The 21,277-nt window shown below is 47.0% G+C and overlaps 1 protein-coding gene across 3 annotated transcripts in view; it reads left to right on the top strand.

Moving 5' to 3' along the window:
• The first annotated feature begins 443 nt into the window (after positions 1–443).
• JSRP1 (junctional sarcoplasmic reticulum protein 1) overlaps positions 444–21,277 on the top strand; it is a 40,111-nt gene continuing 19,277 nt past the window's right edge. The window contains exons 1-2 of one of the 3 annotated variants that reach the window (XM_043535923.1): positions 482–496; positions 20,619–20,694. The gene's annotated coding sequence lies outside the window, so the exon portion shown is untranslated. Of the gene's footprint in view, positions 497–19,156; positions 19,453–20,618; positions 20,695–21,277 lie in introns of those variants that run through there. The other 2 variants (XM_043535922.1, XM_027832619.3) reach the window with 2 other exon arrangements.

Raw genomic sequence — 21,277 nt, 5'->3', positions numbered from 1 at the left:
AAAAACTGTCAGGACTGGTCTGGTAGACTTTAAATGTTTAACACAGAAAATACCCCAGTGGAGCCCAGATCTACGAGCGAGACAGCTCCCCAACAGTACCGGTGCCCCTCTCCTTTGCCCATCCAACACAAGCAAAAACAGATGGGAAAGGCAGCCTGAGCACAGGACTAGGGCTAAGGACTCTGATCCCAGCTCTCTAAATCTTACTCATGCTTATTATTGCAATGTGGGGCATAGATCAGCATTCACATAGATCGGCATTCCCCATCAGTACCTGGCCCAGGCCAGGGAAACGAACGATCCAACCAGCAGACCAAATTCAGTGATGAATCCTGGTCACATGCCACCTGAGGCACCTTGTGTCTAGGAACCAACTGAAAAACAGGGCCTCATTGTACTAGGCACTGTATAAGGCCTTGGAATCAAAATGGACAAGCCAGACACTGGGTAGGGGAAGGGATACAAGCTCCGATACAGAGTCACTCTGTGACCCCGGGTAAGTCAATTTAGTTCATTTCTCTGTGCTTCAGTTTCCCAATCTGAGGAGGAGAGAATACTTACCTCCTGCACAAGCATGTTTTGAGGTTTAATTGATGTAATGTTTGTCAAGTGCTTTGAAGGTGACGATGGTAGAGCAACATCAGGAATTTCTTAGCTAAAGCCAGCCAAGCCTCTAGCATCAATATTTCATGAATACGTTTAATTTCAAACCACAACTGCCTCCCCAACTGGTGTGTGTGTGTGGGTGGGGGGCGGGGGGTTAACACTGGGATCCTTTGCTGACCCTCTCATTTCCAACTAGATGCCCCCACCCCACCCTTCCAAACAGTCACACCCCTGGCTTTCTCCACACAGTTCAGATCAAGCTTTTTTATATTTTCTTATAACATTTGGGCATCTCAAAAAATCACCGTCACATCCATTCCTAACTTAGTCCGTGTCCCATGGAGTTTCCCTGTTATTGCTAAACTTTCTTTGTTCAAGTTCTGTTTCTCTCTTCCTCAGGGCTTTCCAGTGTTTAGTCCCCTCAGATTACTTTTCCCTATAGCACTCAGCACTTTCGTCTCCTCCTTTCATCTCTCTACCTTTCTTCTGAGCTGTTTACTGTTCTCTTCAATTTCCCCTTTGTATTCTTTTCCTCTGCTTTTCTTCTCCCTTCTCTATAAAGTGTCTTTTTACCCTCCTTCCATTCTCAATCCTGTCTAGCTTGTCTGTGTGCGTGTCTCTCATTGCTTTCAGGTCCTGATTTAACCATGTATTTAAGCATATGGAGAGAATGAGTGAACGATACAAGGGATGTATTAGTGTGCTGTTGATTGCATTTACTGAGGTGCTTAAAGTTAGGCACATGCATGGGTGCCTGCTAAATTGGAGGCATAGTCTTTCCATTCTGCCCTCTTCTGCTTCAGCTCCCCCTTCAGTTCCCTCTATGAATCACACCTGTTCTCCCCACCCTGCTCATCTATGCTTCCCCTCCTCATTTCCTTCCTGAGCAGATCATACTGTCTGTGCCTAGCTGCTGTTGCTGCTCTGCCCTGGGTAAGTCACCTGGTGCTGCCCTCACTGGGCTGGGGGATCCTGGCCCTAGTGTGGAGCTGCTGCCTGTTGCTGGGCTGCTGGGGGCAGATTGTCTGGGTGTGGGGCAGGTTGCCCTGGGAGTGGGTATTGGGGTGAATGTGCTGAGCGCCTGGCTTCTATTCCTGGCTTGGCTGCTGGCACCTCAGGCTGGCCTTGCTCTGTGCCTCAGTTTCCCCATCTGTAAAGTGGGGAGAAGAAGGCCAATGGCATTTTGGGCTGTATAAGTAGGGGCATTGCCAGCAGATCGAGGGACGTGATCATTCCCCTCTATTCGACACTGGTGAGGCCTCATCTGGAGTACTGTGTCCAGTTTTGGGCCCCACACTAGAAGAAGGATGTGGAAAAATTGGAAAGCATCCAGCGGAGGGCAACAAAAATGATTAGGGGACTGGAACACATGAGTTTTGAGGAGAGGCTGAGGGAACTGGGGTTATTTAGCCTGCAGAAGAGAAGAATGAGGAGGGATTTGATAGCTGCTTTCAACTACCTGAAAAGAGGTTCCAAAGAGGATGGATCTAGACTGTTCTCAGTGGTAGGAGATGACAGAACAAGGAGTAATGGTCTCAAGTTGCAGTGGGGGAGATTTAGGTTGGATATTAGGAAAAACTTTTTCACTATGAGGGTGGTGAAACACTGGAATGCGTTACCTAGGGAGGGGGTGGAATCTCCTTCCTTAGAAATTTTTAAGGTCAGGCTTGACAAAGCCCTGGCTGGGATGCTTTAGTTGGGGATCGGTCCTGCTTTGAGCAGGGGGTTGGACGAGATGACCTCCTGAGGTCCCTTCCAACCCTGAGATTCTATGATTCTATGATCTGTATAAGCCGTATTCTACTGCAGGCACATCCAGATGCACTTGGCTGTGTGCTTGCCTCTTGGTTTCCCAGCAGGGGACAGAAAGCCTCTCTGCTCCCCACTGAATCGCTGCCAGAGGAATAGCGTTGCTAGAGTTTAACTCCAGCACGCTGCATAGAGAAAACTATGGAGGTGACAAGAAAAGGTGGGTAGCTCCGCTGAGAGCCCTCTCCCAGGGTAGGATGTCAGCCTGTTAAGGAACTGATAGTCCACCTTGGTTTAGCAATGCCGTGATAACCCTCTACAAGTGTTTAAACCTCAAGGAGGATGGTTTGGGTGTGATGTGATTAATGGGATTGTGTTACATAAAAGGGCTCAGTATTAGGTTCTCTTTCTGACAGTAAAGTATCTTGCACTGTGGAACAGACTCCCACAGGAAGGGATAGAAGCCCTAGTGCTTGAGATATTGGAAATTGGACTGGACAAGACTCCCAAGAATATACTGGAAGAACAAAGCCTAATTTGCTGAAGAGGGAAGCAGGGAAAGGTGGATTTTAAATTTAGCCTTATAAACACAATATTCTGCTATTTTTAGGACAGTCATAGGTATAGCTAGCCCATAGCACCCCTGCTGGTGGGGGCTGGCACTGTAGGTGTCCCCACCTGTGCTTCCCCTCAACCAGGTTTTCCATCCCTCCTCGGGATTTGTAGGGCTCAAGTCTCTAGCTGGGTCTCACAGTTCAAGCCACCTCCAAGATAACCAGTATCCAAAAAGGTTCTGCTGTCCCACTTGGGTTCCTCTTGAGCCCACCCTCCAGGCTCAGTTCCCAGCCCATTATCTTTAAGCCTTTCTAGTCTGGGGTAGCGTACTGACTCTTAGGCTCCTTCCCTGAAGTCCCCTCACTCTCTCAGGGTTTCCTTTCCCTCTTCCGGTCTCTGGGATAGGCACACAGAGTCCCTCCACGGGACCCCAGCTTGTTCTCTGCTCTTCCTCTCCCACCCTGAGCTTTCTCAGGCTTTTTAGGAGGCCCGGGTATTTCAGGTTCACACCTGATCTCAATCAGATCAGTCCCTCCAGGCTGGGAAGCAGCTAATTATGGCACAAACAGGTCTGCCTGAGCAGAGCTGGCTAACCCCAGGTCTCCTGGCCCTCAAAGGGGCAGGCCATCCTGTCATTCTCAGGAAACGTGGTTCTTACTCTAACAGAGCATGAAGCATTAACCTCCCCGCTTAACAAAAGGGGAAACTGAGGAACAGAGAAGCACTGTGACTAGCCCAAGACTCCAGAGCAAGTCAGAGGCAGAGCAGTTACCACCACAGCACCTCCTGCAGGTCCATCCAGGAATTAGCTCATGCCAGCCTCAGAGCACCTCCTGCTGGCCAGTGTCTCTCCTGCCTCAGGCCCCCCATGTGCCTCCCAGACCCCAGTGCCCCTTACCTTGGGGTGCTGCCCCACAGAAGTGCCCCCACACTCTGGGTCTCCCTTCCCAGGGGAACCCCTTCCCCCTATACCCATCTTGACTCAGTGGCTACTGCCAGTCATCATCTAGCCCCCCATTCTCTGGGGCACACTGCAGTCTGTAATGGCTACTCATCACTAGCAAGGGGTTTGGACCAGCTGCCTCTGCCTATCCCCAAGCTGCCCCAGTACCTCCTTAGGCCTTTAACAAGGCCTCAGCCTGGGGAGTTGCCAGGCTGGCGCTCTGGAGCGCTCCTGGCTCCTGCAGAGCTAGGCCCTTCCCACTCCAAGGCTGGAGTGAGAGTGATCTAGTGCCTCCCTGAGCCCTTTTATCAAGGCCAGCTGTGGCTGCCTCCCCAATCAGCTGATCTCAGCTGCCTTTAACCTTGTTCCCTAGAATGAAACCCTTCTCTCCTGACTCCCATCCCCATGAGTCTGACTTTATCCCTGAAGTCTATTGCATTCTCCAGCCTGTGTGCTTCAGGCCAACCCCAGCACGGGAATGGAATGGACTGCTCTGACAAGTGACGTGTTCTGCTGGCAATGAGAGGCCACGCTCAGCAGTGACAAACCCACACTGCCTTCGCGAGATGCTTTCAAGATAAACATCTCTTTCTGCACCTGAGAGTCTTGCTTCTGCCTCTTCAAGCAGCTTTCCTCCATGCTCTGAATCTCCCCAGTGAGCATAGCAGCTTTCTGAAAGAGCCAGTGCCCAGTGTAAAGCAAATTGCAGGGGAAATACCTAGGATAAAAGGCAATGCTAAAGTCTGAGGTTGCTGGGCTTCTCTCTGCAGTTTGGGGAGGAATGGGTCAGCCTTGCATATTGAATAGTTTGTGTTTCTTCAAAACTCCTTTCACCCTAGAGTCTCCCCAACATGGTTTGTGGTGAAACCCTAACAGATATACTTATAGGATTTGGAGTAGGGGGGAGAGTCAGGGTCCTCTACTTATAGGATTGGGGCACTCCTTGTATCATTCCATTTCCCCAACCCTATTTTACTCTACTCATCTCCCTCAAAGACCTGGTGTCACATGAGTTTTCCCTCTACCTGTTGGTGCTACGCCTTGAGACAACCAGAGAAAGCACTTTCTGTCTCAAGCAACAGCATGCTCCCTCCACAGCATTGTGAGCCAGCAGGCAGAGCTCTGCTTTGGCTTCAGAGCTGGAGTCCCCTCTACGTCACGGCAGGCACCGGACCAGTGCCTGGCCTCACTGTTCAATTCATGTTGTTTGCCTGTTATTTGAAACTTGGCTCCGACATTTATGTTTGATACATTAGCAACATCCTTTCACTTCTTAGTTTTGAATTCTTTGCATTGTCCTTTCTGGCATGCTCACTCTCTCCAAGCAGAGAGCCAGTTTGTTTCAGTGATGGTGGATGCATGGTTAAGGTGCCTCCAGAAACATGCCCCTTGATCCCCTGTAGGCAAATTAAGACATTCCCCCTGCCTCATATCACTCTCTTGCTTTTAAAAAGGCCCTGGACACATTGTACATATAGCCAGGGCAGAGCCGAATTCATACCTGGTGTCATACCGCCTTTCGAGGGACATCACTCATTGTAATCACAAAAACAACGAGGAGTCCTTGTGGCACCTTAGAGACTAACACATTTAGTTAAAACCCACTTCATCAGATGCATGGAGTAAAAATACAGTAAGCAGAATATATATTATAGCACATATATTCTGTTTACTGAATTTTTCACTCCGTGCATCTGATGAAGTGGGTTTTAGCCCACGAAATAAATTTGTAAGTCTCTAAGGTGCCACAAGGACTCCTTGTTGTTTTTGCTGATACAGACTAACATGGCTAGCACTCTGAAACCTGTAATCACAAAGTTACTTTGCTTCACACAAAGTGGCAGCCTCTCTGTTTTATTGTTGAAAATAATTGACATCTGAAATAAAGAATCATGAAACTAAGATTATGGAAAGTGCCAGTTCTGCTAAGGGAAGAAATACCACAGCATTTAAAGTTTTCTGCATGAATATTTTGTGTGTGTCTCATTTAGGGTCTTTGGCATGCACTGCATCCCACCTTTGGGCCTTGGCAGGGTGAGAGGCATGTCCAGTGTAAGCAAGTGCAAGTCTCAGGAAAGTGTGAGATACATGCATTGGCAATTTAAATAGTGGTGTAATCTGGGCTAGTGGAGTATGGGGCCAGATTCTGCTATCAGTTGCACTGCTGTAAATACAGAGTAATGCCATTGACTTCATTGGAGTTATTCTGAATTGATATCTGTGTAAATGAGATCACAGTGTTGATGCTAATGGATGAGAAATTTGAAGTTTATGTGTAATTTACAACACTTAGGAATTCAGTAGGTATGCAAAACCAGTATGATTTACATGCTAAAGGGGCAGAAGGTGAACAGGAGTAGCAGGAAAAGCAGATGATTGCAGGGTATAATATAAATAAATGTCCAAATATTTTACCTTCCATTCTCTTTTTGGCTGCTTTTCCTGTTACACCTTCTCCTCCCACCCCCCGGTGTGTAAATCACACACCTATTGAAATTCCAAATCAGTGCATGTTACACAGCTTTCCCCCTTATGCTGATTTCTGGTCCATTTATATCCTGTAAATTCAGCCACTGATGAACTTGGCATTGCATTAGGTTATTTTTACAACAGGATTAGTTTCATCCCTTTAATTAACATTCCAGATTTATCATGAATCATGCTTTTTTATGGTAATCCTTGGCAGAGTAATTCATGGGAAATTTGTTTCAAGGTGCAGGTTTAGCCACTGATTCTGAACTTGCATACAGCTGTAAAACTGGTATAAATCCACTGAGTTTGTAGAGTTGCTTCTAATTTACACTGGTGTAAGTGAGAGTGGTCTTGTATCCTTAGTATAGAAAGCCTATTCTTCTAACAAGTCAGTTATCCATTATGCAAGAGGATTTCAGGTAGTCTCATCCCAAAAAAATTAGATCGTTCTCATCTCACAGATGACATCAAAATCCTCCTTGACATGATAGGTCAGAGTTTCAAAGGGGCTTCAGAAAAAAACATTCATAAAATTTGCAAATGTACCCGTAACATGTGCAGAACAGCTGCTTTTGTATGTCTGATCACGTATCCAATCATCACGTGTGCGCCCGCAGTCACTTCTCTGTTTTCCACATAAAGCCTTGAACAATTATTCCCATCTGTCTGTCTAGCTAATCCTATTTATGGAGTTGCCCTTCACCATGGTATCTAAGCTTTTAACTTTTATCCTTAAATTATTCACTTCTTAGACCTACCTTGGAGCAATTACTCAATGGAGTTCTGCCCCCAAAATGATATTAAAGGAAATTCTCGTGAAACAGCACTACAGAACTTCAACCTTTCCTGAGGCCAAAAACTAAATCAGCCCCGTGTAGTGTGATCAGTTGAATCTCGTCCTGTAATTCTCAGCCTGGCTATATTGGTCATCCACCTGCAAAAGTCATTAGTGGCCTCTTACACTTGTCTGCCATTCACCATTATATACCAGGGCAAATCACACACTCCATTGTAGCCTGATGCTGTTTTATTGGACAATCTAGTTTTAAAGGGAGTCTTTTTCATTCTCTTGTTTGTTATCTACTGCGTCAACACACGGCTTCTATTTCTTGCCCTAGTAACTGTAAAATGGAGCAGTCCAAGGGTTACAATGGAACAGTATGAGAGCAGTTAGTTCCCCAGCAGGGGGTGTCCTCTGTGTGTGAAATTAAAGGGGTAAATTGTCCCTGTAATCTATGGGTTTCTACAGCAGCCATTACTGCAAATACAGGAATAATTAGCTACTAGGCGTGTGCCACTCCAGTTAGGCATCAGGATTGTTCCTTGGCCCTCATGTTGTGTGCTGGATTCGTTATTCACCGTCAGAGGCTTATTCCTAAAGGTTTGTTGTGATTGCACGGTCCCGGGGAAGATTGTCTCTCTCCACATCTTTTGAAAGGGACAGAGTTGGTTTAAAGTTATATAATGCTCTTGCCTTTTGCTACTAAAAACTCCAGATTACTGGAATAATGATTTGTGCTTCAGTAATGATCAAAGGCCTCTCTCAAGATTGAAGTCCCATTGTAGTAGTTTGTTTGCGATGACCGGGAGAACTGCCTGGTGAATTGCCTGCTGAGTGCAAAGGTTGTGAGCATCTCAAGACATCTAGATAGACTCCTGTGCTGTGCTGAGGAGGAGCCAGTGATCTTGGTACAAGTAGGACTACCAGTGACACAAGGAAAGGTAAAAGAAAGGTCCTGCAGGACAACTTTAGGCTTCTAGATAAGAGATTAAAGTCCAGGGCCTCCATGGTAGCATTCGCTGAAAGGCTTCCAGCTCCATGTGCAGGGTCAGACAGACAGAACTGCAGAGTCTCAATGTGTGGATGAGACGATGGTGTTTGGAGGAGGAGTTTAGGTTTATTAGGAAATGGGAGACCTTTTGAGAGAGGAGGAGCCTATAAAGAAAGGATGGGCTCCCCCCTAAACTAAATCAGAACCAGATTGCTGACATGTAAAATTGAAAAGGTTGTAGAGAAGTTTTTAAACTAAGGGCTGTGGGAAAGCTGACAGCTGTAGAGGACTAAACAGTTCAACTGGAAACACCCCTCAGGGATGAATTTATTAAAGGGGAAACTGTCAGGGGCAGTGAGATATATGGCCCTGTAGTGCCCTTACTCCAGCAAATTCAGGGCCCGGGGGCCCAGCTCCACCAATGTTTGGGGCCAGGTCTCTCCCCCAGCTCCGTCTGGCGCCCCCACGCGCCTCCCCCAGAGGGTCCCTGCTTGCAGCCTGCTTTCCTTCGCCAGCCACTGCTGGCCACCGGCAGCAGGCTGATGTGATGGCAGCCCCTGCCCCCCCCGCACCCACCACAGGGGAGGCGAGGGGGCTTCCTGGACCTGAGGGGGGCTGGCCCCTAGGAGCATGTGCAGTGATGGTGCCAGGTGAGTGTGCTGCCGCAGGGGGTGGGGGGGAAGAGGGCTGGGGGGACTGTGGAGTCCTCCTCTCTGGCCCCAGCCCCAGGGCAGCCTGCCAGCACCCCAAACTCCTCATCCCCAGCACCGCCCCACCCCAGACCCCGCACCCCCAGCCACAGCCCTCACCCCTGCACCCCAACCCTCTGCCCTGGCCCTGAGCCCCTCCCAAAGCCCTCATCCCCAGCCCCAGGCAGACCCTCACCCCCCCACACACCCCAACCCTCGATTTCAATTATAACGCAGAATACATGATGATCCGTCACGTTTTTCGTAAATTTGACAAAATGCAAGGAAGGAACCAATGTGAAATTTTTAAAGATAGCTACAGCACTCAACCCAAGATTTAAGAATCTGAAGTTAGTTAAGAATCTGAATTATTTTTTGTTATTTACAGTGCAAATATTTGTAATAAAAATAAATATAAGTATACTTTGTATTCTGTGTTGTAATTGAGGAGGCCTCCCATTCCCCCCCCACCCCACCCGTCCGGTACCGGTAAGAAATGGATTCCACTTGCACCACTGCATAGAGATCAACATAATTTGTTGGGAAAGAGTCAACACGGCTTTTGTAAAGGAAAATCATCCCTCACCAATCGGTTAGAATTCTTTGAGGGTGTCAAAAAGCACGTGGACAAGGGCAATCCAGTCAATATAGGGTACTTGACCTTTGAGAAAGCCTTTGACAATGTCCCTCACAAAAGTCTCTTAAGCAAAGTAAGCAGTCATGGGATAAAAGGGAAGATCTTCCCATGGATCAGTAACTGGTTAAAAGACAAGAAACAAAGGGGTAGATATAAATGATCAGTTTTCACAATGGACAGAGGTAAACAGTGGGGTCTCCCAAGGATCTGTACTGGAACTAGTGCTATTCAGTATCATAAATGATCTGGAAAAAGGAGTAAACAGTGAGGTGGCAAAGTTTGCCTATGATATAAAATGACTCAAAGTAGTTAAGTCCAAAGCTGACAGTGAAGTGTTACAAAGAGATCTCACAAAACTAGGTGACTGAATTTCGTCTGCCATTTTCTTGTCCAACGTTGATAAATTCAAAGTAATGCACATTAGAAAAAAATCTCAACTATATATCCAAAATGGGGTCTAAATTAGCTCTTGCCACTCAGGAAAGAGATCTTGGAGTCATTATGGATATTTCTCTGTAAACATCTGCTCAATGTGCAGCCTCAGGAAAAAAAAAAAAAGCTAAGAGACTATTAGGAACCATTAGGAAGGGGATAGATAATAAGACAGAAAATATCATAATGCCAATATGTAAATTCATGGTACACCCACACCTTGAATACTGCGTGTATGGAACGGTGCCATATGAGGAGAGATTAAGAAGACTGGTACTTTTCAGCTTGATAAAGAGACAACTAATGGGAGATAGGATAGAGGTGTATAAAATCATCAATGGTACAAAGAAAATGAATATGGAATTATTTACCTCTTCACATGACACAAGAACCGGGTGTCACCCAATGAAATCACTAGGCAGCAGGTTTAAAACACACATAAGGAAGTGCTATTTCGCACAATGCACAGTCAACCTGTGGAACTCATTTCCAGGGGATGTTGTGAAGGCTGAAACTATGACTGGGTTCAAAAAAGAATTAGATAAGTTCCAGGAGGATTGGTCCATCAACGGCTATTAGCCAAGATGGTTAGGGATGGAACCCCATGCTCTAAATCTCTGACTGCCAAAAGCTGGGAGTGGACCACAGGGGATGGATTACTCAATAAATTGCTCTGTTCTGCTCCTTCTTCCTGAAGCATCTGGCACCAGCCAATGTTGGAAGACAGGATACTGGGCTAGATGGACCATTGGTCTGACCCCATATGGCCATTCTTATGTTCTCAGAGTTGACATTCTCGAGATTTCCAAAGTTTAAAGGAGGAGAGGGAGAGGGGAAAATAACCAAAACAAACAACCAAAAAAAAAAAACCCCTAGTAGAAACCAAACCTTTTAGGCTCTTTCTTTCTCCATCATAAAGAAGTAAAAAAAACAAAACAAACAAACAAAAAAGACCCCATGAGCTCAATGTCTAAAAATCCATTTGCAGGTGATGTTTAAGGCTCCTGAATTTTAACTTGGCAGTTCATTGGCCAGCAACAACAGGAAAAGAGAAGCTGCTGCAAGATGGACGGGTAGGACTCAAGTCCGGTAGAAAGAACTGGGGGAACAGAAGGATCTTGGAAAAAGCCAGCCTAGGATTTATTTCCTTGAAGATCATGCCCCTCCAGTTATTCTGACATTGCTTCACTGGCTGCCCGTCGGCCTCCAGTTGGAGTTTAAGGTGTAATTATGACCTGTAGAATCCTAAATGGTGTGGGACTGGCCTGCCCGAGGGATGGCCTTTCTCCTGGTGCCATAATACCACAGCTGTAGCCAGCAGGCGCACGCTAGCTGGATCCCCTCACCGTAAAAGAGAGGGGACAGCAGGCAGAGTGTTCTCTGCACAGGCTCAGGAGCTTGCTCTGAAATAGCCCAGATTTGATGAGCTTCCAGGCATGGTGCGAAAGCCTTTTATGTGAGAGGTTTGAAAGGGGCTGAGGGTATGCTTAATGCTTCCCACAGTGATAAAGGGACAGAAAGGAGTTTCTCTAGGTATCTGTCTGGCTGTGTTGCTATCGAAAAGGTCACTTCATGTTGCTAGGAGTTTATTGTGTTATTAATAGTGTTAGAGCCTTGGCGTAGGCCTCTATTATCTTAAAGCCAAACAAAGAAAAGCAGAGCTGCAAATGGCCAGCGCTAGCTCTGCTGTGAGATATGATCTCTGCAAAAGGCTGAGTTATAGGGAGAGCCACAGTAGCACAGTTACACGCTTTTCCCTGCTGCAAAATATGAATCTTTGTATTGGATGAGACCCCTTTTACTGTTCAGACTTCGCTGTTCACACTTGTAGGAGGCGGCCGTAGACCGTATTTAGGTGTTTTGCACATGCCCTGCTCTGAGCAAACCCGAAGAACCATCAGCGTCAAGGAAACATGTTTCATTGCAACTTGATTCCGAGGATTGTAAATGAATAGGGATTGTGATAGGAGAGAATGGACATGTACCAATTTGTCTGCCTGGGGGCTCGCAGGAAGCAATGGCAGAAATTAGGTTTGTGAACAGGACTACAAATTGAAATTTCTGGGCTCTGCTCCAGCTTCTGTCATTGACTCTCAATGTGTCACTTAGGGCCAGATCATGACCTGGCTATATAGGGTGTGAGGAGGGGTAAGACTCCCCCTTAGCCCCTACCTTTCCCCCCTTGCATCATGGCTGCAGGTGCAGAGGGCTGCATGCTTGGTATATCCTCTCCCCCCTCCATTCCCCCCACAGGTGGTTGAGGTGTGGGTGGAGAAGGGCAAGGAGTTTGTGGATCCTTGGATCTGCCACACAAATATGTCAGCCTGACTTAGCCGGCTTGTGGGGGGAGGGGAAGTAGAACTCGTCAGTGTCGATAGCAGATTACTACCCTGGGGAACAGGGGGAAAACAGAGAGGGAATTGTGACTGAGGCATGCTTCCTTCCCTACTCTGCTCCTAGGTTGTGCAGCTACATGCTACTCCTTACACACTGCAAGGAATAAAAGTCAACCTTGTCCCTGAATCGTCCTTTGCCTCAGTTTCCCCATCTGTCAAATGGAGTCTAATATTTCAGGTTAGATTGACTCTTAGACCTACTAATTCTCAGCAGTGGCCCTTTAAGAGCCAAACAGTGGGGCCTGTTTTCACTTTCCTGCATGGCAGTCCCAAGGACAGTGTTTTTGAAATGTCACGTTTAAACAGTCGCTCACTTATATTTTCCTCAGAGGTACTAACGGTTGCAAATCTTCAAAGAGAATAATGATTATCCCTGAACAGCACTTGGCTGTGAGAAAATGTATCATGGAACAATTATTGAAAGCAGCCAAGACTAAAAGTAGCATTTAATGGGATCCAGCATCTCCTGTTTCAACTGACCCAATTGCTGCTGCCCCTGCCAAATAAAGAGAGTGAAAACCTTCTGAGATTTGTAAGTCTGGGTATTTAGGTCACACGTGGATTAGAGTGTGATCTGATCTGCTTTAATGTGGAGTTGCTCTGTATGTGTGTGTCCTATATAAACACATACAAAGAGAGTGAGAGATCGTGTAATATACAAGGCCACTTCAAAGCCTTGATTCCTTAAGACTGATCACAGAGAGAGCTTGCGAAAGCACTCTACCTACAGAGATGGAGTCACATTTTGTAAGGGTTTTGGGAGGCACAGCAGATTATGAGTGCTTTTTAAAAAAGCCTGTTTACATTCATATGACTGCAGGGCTGGTGAAAGGTATTGATTCAGATCCCTGAGGGAGAGCCATCCACTCCATAAGCTACAGCATGCTCACTGCTAGAACAAGCTTCCCCCACAACGCATCCCCATCAGGCCTCCCCTAGCAATGTGTCTCCCCCTCAGCTGGATGAATGGCCTCTAACAGCAAGAGGAGAGTTCATGTTCTATGGTGTATTCTGTCCTTGCATTCTATGCTGAGATTGGCACTAATTGTCTCCTTTGTTGGCTTTGCCAGTGGCAAATAGAGACCCAGCAAACTCAGTTCAGTCAGGTAGTAACAGCTTTATCACTGGTGACCTCAACTGGCTTTGAAGCAGTAACCTAAAGGTGAGGGACTCTCTAGTGCAGTCCCCAGTGCCATCCAGATTTAGAACATGATACTAAATAGTCAGAAATACCTGTGAAAAATACCAGACAGGGGGCACAGCCCCTTTCCCGCACGTATTGGGCTTGCAAGGTTCAAGGAGGAATATCAGGTTGTTCTTGGGCCCTTTGCTCCGCAAGTTCTGGAGTATGGGTGCTGTCTGCAGTTGTCTTGTATGAAAGGAGAGTAGCCAGAATGCACGGCCTCCGACTAGGGATGAGACAGAGAATATGATGGGCGAGCCTAGATACCACCTCAGAAAGACATACGAAGATTACATTTGATGGAACTAGAACAGGGCCAATTGGGGAATAGTACATTCTCCAAAAATGCATTTTTAGAGCACTAAAACTGCACATTTGGATCAAATTCCGTGTGTAGTTTGGGCTGGAAAAAAATTGGGATTTTTTTTTTTTTTTGGAAGTGGAAATATTTCATGGTGGCCATTTTGAAATGACACATTTTGACTTTTCATTTCAGAATGTTTTATTTAGAAACGTAACAGAAGTCTTTTAAAAAGTGAAAGGCACCCAGAACCAACCCAGTACTAACCAATAACTGGAAGAAAAAATATTAGGTTGGATGCAGTGTTTCATTTCATTCAAAATTTGTTATTTTGTTTTAGTGCAAAACTGGAAAAAACTCATTTTCAGTTAAAAACTGTCCTCTCCGCCCCCCCCCCCCCCCACCACCCATTTTTGTTGCTGTGGGTTTTTTCCTTGTTTCAGGGGTTGATCCAAAAAAAAAAAAAAAAAGATCCAGTCAGCTCTAGATTGAACCCTGTAGATCCCCCAATTACAACCAACCCGCTCTTTTCTTGAGACTTCTCAAATTCCAACCACAGAATTGGCCAGAGGGGTTGCTGTTGAAAGAAAAAGCATTTCCGGCCCCTGCTGGCCCGTGGTACAAATCAAACTCAGGCCTGTCATTTAGCAATGCCAAGTGCACTGTGGCCCTGGGAATAAGGGGTTCCTAATTGAACCCAGGAGTTCTACAAGCATTGTCAGCCGCAGACAGCCTGGGGTGCAAGAAACCAAGAATTGAAAACAGGCGTCCGTTCTATGTGACAGACTTGATTCATGGCATCTGAACACCTGAATTTTTACCACTGCAGCAGGACAGGTGATTGAAGTTGGCTTGAGGCCAGAATGGAAGATTATTAGGGCTTGTTCAAGCCAATAATTGGTCAGAGTCTGAAATTTTGATAATCCTTCCGTTCTAATATGCAGAGAGCACACGTGTAGTCAGCTCCACCTGACCAGTACCAGTACGCTAAACCCCTTCGGACATGGCGGAGCACAGAGACAGTGACGCTGATGGGCCTTTCCTTTTACGGCCACAGACATGGGTGAAACATCCATGTAAATTCTGCTTGATCTAGAAGTTGCACTTGATGCCTTCGATCACAAAGAGCTGCTGGTACACCAAAGAGCTTTTCGGGAACTGCATTAGACTAGTGTCCCCTGTTCTTCCGTGGCAGACCCTTGCTTGGGGAGTCCTGCAGTCCTGAGTCCTGTTAACCGTTGCTGGGAACGATCAGATAACACAGACTCTGACACCATCAGTGTGCTGATGACACATAGCTCTGTGTGTCCAGCACAGCCGCTGCTTTGTCCCAGCTGGACGAAAGGCAGCTGGCTCAAGCTAAATACAGGAAGTATGGAGCTGACATGCAGGAGGGAGCTGTCACACTGTGATCTTGTCCTCTGTCGGGGTCTCTGCGCTCCAGTGGTTAACATAGTCTTGGGGTCCTGCTGGGTTCATCATTGTACTGGAGACCCAAATAGTCTCCAGAAATGCCTCCTTCTGTCTTGACGAGCAAGGAGGAGTCATTGTTTCGCCTCAGATGAGGGCCTAGCTATGCTGTTTCTTGCTTGTGTCCCTTCCAGGCTTGCCCCCTGCCAAGTATCCTGTGTAGGAACAGGAAAGGGAAAGGCCCTGCAGAAAGTAGAAACTGCTCTTGATCTGTCACAGGCAAGCCTACCTCCTGAATGGAACAGTTTGATGACAGCACATATCACCCGTGCTCCTGGAGCCTCACGGACCACCATCCAGTTCCAGATCCACTTCAGACTCCTGGCCCTGGTCTTTAAAGTCCCCAGTGGTACTAAGTGAGCTGTAGCTCACGAAAGCTTATGCTCAAATAAATTGGTTAGTCTCTAAGGTGCCACAAGTCCTCCTTTTCTTTTTGCGAATACAGACTAACACGGCTGTTACTCTGAAACCCTCAAAAACCATGGCTCTCTCTGAGTTGCTATGGCAACCATAATCACCTGGGACACTACAGTCCCTGAGGGGACCTTCTTCCACCAGGGACCCGAAAGAGGCTGAATCATGTTGCAATACCTGTCCTCCTTCAGGCCTTCCTATAATAGTGTAAGTCGGAGAAAGGACTCACACTGCAAGTCGTTTGACCTCCCTGTTTCTCAGATTCCCTAGCTGTAAAGTGGGGATAAGGATACAGAGCTCCTTTGTAAAGTGCTTTGAGGTCTATGGATGAAAAGCACTAGATAAGAGCTAGGGATTATTAATTATTGTTATTATTACCCAAGAGAAAACACTTTTAGCTGCAAAGGCGTGCTAAGACGCTGCTAAATTAGAGAGGAACGACGATCCAGTGGTTAGAGCACTAGCTGAGGTCCTGGCATCAGTTCCAGCTCCACCCCAGATTTCCCACCTTGTCTAGGACAAGTCACTGAGGCCTGGATGCACAGGAGTTAGGCGTTGTGACACCCAGTGTCAGGGCCCCTAGACAATTACTGCAATTCACAGAGCATGAGTTAGGCTCCTGTACAATGAATGGGGAGAGAAAGGCATGTAGATTGCAATTCACAAAAGTCAGCCCGCTAGGAAGGAAGCTGCCTATGCTAGGCAATGGGAGATGCCAACCCGAGGGATATGTGCTGAGCCTTCCCCCCTGCCTCCCGCCAAGGTTCCTACCCCTGCTAGCCATTCTCAGCTGTTCACTGTTTCCTGAAGTCAGGCACCTCTGCAATTTTAGGGTGCAGGCAGACAAGAGGAGGAGGCATTCCCTAGTAACTTTTAGCCCAGTGGTTAGGGTACTCCCCTGGGATGTGGGAGACCCCCCCGCTCAAGTCCCCCCTGCTTCTGAGGGAGGTGGAAAGGGAGTTGAGCAGGGATCTGCGATCTCTCAAGTGAGTGCCCGAACCACGGGGCTATGGGATATTGTGAGATGGGGCTCCCTCAGGCTCTCCTGACAACACTGTTGCACTATGGATAAATACTTGGTCATTTGGGCCAGAGAGAGCCCGCACACATGAGACTGACTCAATAGCCTAGTGGGTAGAGCGCTCACCCAGGATTTGGGGGGCCTAAAATCCGGTTCCCTGGTTCCAAAGACTCTTCTAGTATTTATCCACAGTGCAACAACTTCAACAGGAGAGTCTGAGGGAGCCCCACCTCAATAGCCCACAGTCCCATGGTTCAGGCACTCACCTGAGAGGTGGTGGATCCCAGTTCAATCCTTTCTCCCGCACACACGCGGAGGGGAACTTGAACCTGGCTGTCCCACGTGAGTGCTCTAACCACTGGGCTAAAAATGAGGGAGGTCGTCCTCGTCTGCGGTTTTGTGTGAACTCACCCAAGGGGCCCAATCCGGTAGGTGTGCTCAGAGGGATCTTACCAGATAGGGCCCAGCACCCGAAGTAGGCAGCTGAACACCGGTCTTCCCCCAGTTTGTAAATCACTCTGGGGCTTACGTGGGAGGTAGGCAGCAGATGGCTGGAGACAGGCAGCGGTACGCATGCTCAGAGGCAGAAACATAGGCTGTGAGGGAACTTTTACTGCAAAAATGTAGATGTCAAGCGAGTTTGGGCACTTGCGGGGTTGCGTGGGAGTTTTGTGCATTGCAGCGGTCCCGAAACTGGGACTTAAGCACTAAACTCCTTTTGTGCATCCCGGCCTAAGCCTCTGTGCCTCAGTTCCCTATCTGTATAATGGGGATAACAGCACTGTGCATTCTGTGAGGATAAATACAATAGAGAGTGGGAGGTGCCCAGATACTGTGGTAATGAGGGCCAGAGAAGTACCTTAGAGAGAGAGTTCATTCCCAGCTGTTTGGTTTGCACTGAATGAATAGTCCTCCTAAACAATTTACATTATGAGCTTGCTGCAGCCATCTTAAGTCTGGCTGTCGAGCCTTCACAGTGAAGAAAAGCTTGTCGTTGGCCTGCAGGTGGTGTGTACTTTTATCTAGGTGAGACCATTTTCCTTCCACACTTAGTGAAAATGGGAGTCAGCATTGTGATGAAGTGGGGGTTTTCCCCTTGTTAGGTTGTACATGAGCCTGTGTGAGTCTTACTGTGTGTACCTCAGTTTCCCTGTGTATTGCACCAATGCCTAGGTGGTGGGAATAAGGGTGTGTGACTTTTGCTGAGACCCTTGGGGGCAGGTGAGGTAGCTCCAGCTGCCTGCATGTAAGCGATGGCCGATGCCCCTCATAACTTGAGAATCAGGAGGGGGATGCAACCAAGTGACACTTGGCCCATGAAGCAAGACGAAGACCAGAGGAAGGGCAACAGGGGTATTGGAGATCGGGCGGCTGGGAGGGGTCAGTCTCCTGTTTGGAACTCGGAGCGGGGAGTCTGGAGCAGTGGGCCCAGGGTCCACTCCAGATGGACTTTGCTGCAAGTTCCTGATTTCTGTGCTAGCAAATTCTATGCTGTGTTCCTGTTGACTAATAAACCCTTATGTTTTACAACACTGGCTGGGAGTCTCTGCTGACTGCGAAGTTGAGGTGCAGGGACCATCTGGCTTCCCCAGGGGGCCCGTCAAGGTGGATCTGCTGCAGGAAGTGTACGGTAAGAACAGGGATGCTGCGTGCTCTGAGGTCAGACCCAGGAAGGCCATAGCCAAGGAGGGTTTTTGTCCTGGACAGCGTGCCCTGAGGGGAGTCACTTTACCCAGAGTCCTGTCTGGCTTCACATTGAACAGTTCCAGAGCGTGAGGCCTGTGACTTTGTGACAAGCATTTTCTCGAGCACTTAGATATTCTTGGCAATCTCCCACACAAGCGCTGACTCAGCCTGCCTCTGCTTAGCTTCGTGTAGCCACGTTGGTCCCAGGATATTAGAGAGGCAAGGTGGATGAGGTAATACGTTTTACTGGACCAACTTCTGTTAAACACCTTGTCTCTCTGCGTAGCTTCTGAGGTCTGATAAGATCAAAGCCTAGGGTCGTATATCTTGCATCATCTCTTTAGCAGGAGCCTCCATGATAGCTCTAGAAGTCAAATGATAATCAGTGCCCTTTGTAATTGGGGAGTTTGTATCTGTGGCACTTGCTACAGAATTGTAGTCATGAATCTAAAAAAAAAAAACGGTTTGTGGCCCCTATCGTTCGGGAGATAACTTGGAAAACAAACCAAATGTAACCATTGCGGTGTCGCTTACATCAATCTGACTGACACAATAGCTCTGAGTGGTGTGACTTGTCCCATTTCTCTCCATCAGGGCCTTGTGGACTCCATAATTCTGCAGCCACAGAAGATGGCATTTCGGAAAAATGCCATTCAGTTCAGCGTTTTTGCTGCAGAATTTGCTGCAGCCTGGTGTTTGTTTTCAGTTTCCCTGCCCTGCTGGAACCTGCCTGCAGCTTCCTCTTGATCTCCAGCGTTCCCCACAAGAGAAAGAGGGGAGGTGGAGTGGATTGCAGGGCATTCTCTGTGCACTGGTCCATGGAACCAGGCAGTCAAGGCATGGATAGCCAGAGATGGAGTCAGGGGAGCCAGAGGCATAGATTGGCAAGCTAGTAAACCTGGACTGCAGAGCAACTGAGAGCTGGGAAAATGAGCCACTGAAACTGGGGCTACTGACTCCTTCCTTCCCTAGCACACAGGGGAAGGAGGAGGTGGTTTTGGACTGAGTCACTGGCTGTCATAGGAGCAGAGAGCCAGAGAATGGAGCTGAGCTGCCTGGAGGGCATAGCGAAAATCCATCTTCAACACTAATCATTGTTGAAAATCATCAACAACTAATTTTGTTTGTGAGTATTTTTCCACTGTGAGCAACAGGAGTATGTGCGGGAGGGTGGAAAGGGAGGGAGAGAGAAATATGCTGGTAGCTGGATAAAGTAACGTTGCTATGGAATGTAAGAATTTTGCTGCTGCAGAATTTGGTTTGGTCATGCTGCAGCCTTGATTATCATTTCACCTCATATCGGAGTTCAGCCATGTAAACCCACCGAACGGCGCATGAGCGATGGGAATATTTGAAGTAAAGCAAAAAGAACAGGAGGACTTGTGGCACCTTAGAGACTAACAAATTTATTTGAGCATAAGCTTTCGTGGGCTGCTACTCTGAAACCTGAAGTAAAGCTGATGATGTTTCCATACATAGACCAGTCATAAATCATGATTACAGCTTGGGGTACATAAAGTAAATGAAGTTCCCATTTACCAATAAAATCCAGCAACTCAATATTTAGCACTGCAAGCCCTCAGTGAGCATTCAGCACAGCCTAAATGCAGCACGACACCAGGCCAACGCTGATCAATTACCCTCCAGCATCATTCCAGCAGGGACTTTCTGCTTCACGTCATCTCAGCGAATTAGAGAATGTTACGGAGATTCTCTGAGCTCGTTTGGTCCCAGAAACACTCTATCTGATTCAGGTCAGGTGAGAAACTGGGATCCAGTGGGATTTCAAGGGATTAGAAAAGAATTTGCTTCTGGGAAACTCCTTCCTGCATCTGCCTTGGTTAAACTGTCCAGTGGAGACTGGAGTGTTTATAGCTTGTCAGTGAGCTCTTTAGAGCTAAAGATGTGGAGGCATTTGCCCGTGGAGGCAAACCAGCCCCACTCCCTGTTCATTGTAGGTACCTGTATATTCGTTGAAAGATTTCCCTGTAAAGGGGGGGGATGGATTTGTCCTAGTTTGCTGCTCTGTGATGGCTATGAAAAGGAGAGTGGGGGAAGTACTGCTTGTTTTTGGTTTTTGTTAACTAAAAATTCAGGTGTTGACTACCATGTTTTTCCTGGAAGACACTAGAAAAAGTAGGATTATGATATCATGAGCACCAATGAAACATGATTGAATCAAAATCCCTTCTGCTTTGAGTTAGGCCATTTAGAATTTTGTTTTCATTACATCGCCTAACCCAATAAACCAAATATGCCTTTTTAATTACTTACAATGACCTTATCTGGCAGGAAAATCACAGCAAGAAATATGAAGAAAGAACAAAAGCCAGTCAAGTTAGTACAGACAGAGGGTCTTTATTTAAAGGTACATCCACTCCCACTGAAAGCTTTGGGTTCAGTCTTCAGTAACAGCAGTAAATAATATTTATATTACAGTTGGGCCCATTGCATGCTTGGCACTGTCCCCGCAAAGAGGGAAGACAGAGTCCCTACCCTGAAAAGCATACAGTCCCTTTCTGGTTTGCTGAATACATATAGTAACCACTAGTTAGGCTGTGCTTTCGGATGCATAGCATCCACGGATGGGGCCAGGTTTTAAAAGAGCTCAGCATGCAGATCTCATGTGAAAATCCGGCCACTTATTTTGATGCCTAAATGGAGCTGAGCTCTCTTGCAAATCTGGCTCCATGTTGATCTGTTTTCCTCAATCAGGTATGTCGGTGATCCCAGTAACTTCCTTCCATTTCACATGCTGCCTCCCTGTCACTTTCAGCTAATACCCTTTGGTCCTGGGAAGGCTAGATAATGGGTTCGTAAGTCTTGAAACAAGGTCAGGCCAGTCGATACATCATAAAGCAGCAATGACGGGCACTTTTTAAAGGTCATCTTTAAACTAATTTATCATTACTCTTTTAAAATAAAGCTTTGATAGCCTAAAAACAACTAGC

The sequence above is a fragment of the Chelonia mydas genome, chromosome 25, assembly GCF_015237465.2.
Source record: "Chelonia mydas isolate rCheMyd1 chromosome 25, rCheMyd1.pri.v2, whole genome shotgun sequence".
NCBI classification, from domain to species: domain Eukaryota; kingdom Metazoa; phylum Chordata; order Testudines; family Cheloniidae; genus Chelonia; species Chelonia mydas.
This window is presented reverse-complemented; position numbering and strand designations above follow the sequence as displayed.